The 940-nt window shown below is 60.5% G+C and overlaps 2 protein-coding genes across 2 annotated transcripts in view; both read left to right on the top strand.

The window, feature by feature from the left end:
- Positions 1 to 940, top strand: part of LOC113218047 (protein tailless) — a 22881-nt gene that overhangs the window by 20479 nt on the left and 1462 nt on the right. The window lies entirely within an intron of this gene.
- LOC113218008 (prostatic acid phosphatase-like) overlaps positions 1 to 940 on the top strand; it is an 11071-nt gene that overhangs the window by 1750 nt on the left and 8381 nt on the right. The gene's annotated exons all lie outside the window — the stretch shown is intronic.

Consider the following 940-nt stretch of genomic DNA (forward strand, 5'->3'; position numbering starts at 1 on the left):
GGGGGGGTTGGAGGGAAGGGGGCACTGATTGAGGTGTGGGCCGGGGGTGTCACTCTGAAGGGCAGCGTTCAACAAGCTGTGGGAGCCGGGCTCGACGGCCACCCCGCCGCCCTCCAGGCGCCTGCCTGTCCGAACAGTTTGATCAGGCCACCGATAAACACCCGGGCGGTGCTGGGCTGGGGGGTCCGTAGGGGGTCGGGTGCCGCCGCGGTAGTAAGAGGGGGGTGTCACCCTTCATGAACGCTGGCTCAATGGCACAATTGCTTGCGCAGTGGAGCGACAGAGGGCTCATGAACCTGACTACAGACCCTATCAAACCCACCCCTTCGGAGGCTCCCTATAAACCAGGTGGTAGATTAACCTTGCCGCTCACATCTGTAGTTATCCTGTACAGCATTCCTACTGCCTTGCCTCCCCGCTCGGCCCGTGGGGCGCCGTGGATAGGGGCGATAGGCAAGCTACCCGCACTCGTGCGTGCGGCACAGAATAACTACAGTGCTACAGCCGTAGGGCAGACAGCATGGCGGACCACGGAGCTATACTCTCGTCGCTCGGTTGATCAATCGTACCGGGTGATTCAGAGACGACGCAGGTGCTGGCGGGTTTGCCTTATCGCTCTGCCCGTAAGGCGTAAGGCGCCATAGCCCCTTGGGTAGGCAAACCCGCCCGCACCTGCGTCTTCTCCGAATCACCCGGTACACGTACAGTTTGTAACATCCGAAGGGGATAGGACTCCGCGGGCCTCCGTCGACCTGCCGAGCCTATTCACACGCCTTACCTCCGCTGTTTATTAAATATTCTCTGGGAAAGGTGAACAAAATCACAGCGGTGCTGAACGGTGCTGGGGCGGGGCGGGCACCGCCTTGTTGACATTAATTGAGGGCAAACAGGCGTGATAGATGAATGAACCAGACTACGGGGTGAGGGGAGGGAGGGGGGA

The sequence above is a fragment of the Frankliniella occidentalis genome, unplaced genomic scaffold, assembly GCF_000697945.3.
Source record: "Frankliniella occidentalis isolate FOCC.00 unplaced genomic scaffold, Focc_3.1 Scaffold13, whole genome shotgun sequence".
Lineage (NCBI taxonomy): Eukaryota > Metazoa > Arthropoda > Insecta > Thysanoptera > Thripidae > Frankliniella > Frankliniella occidentalis.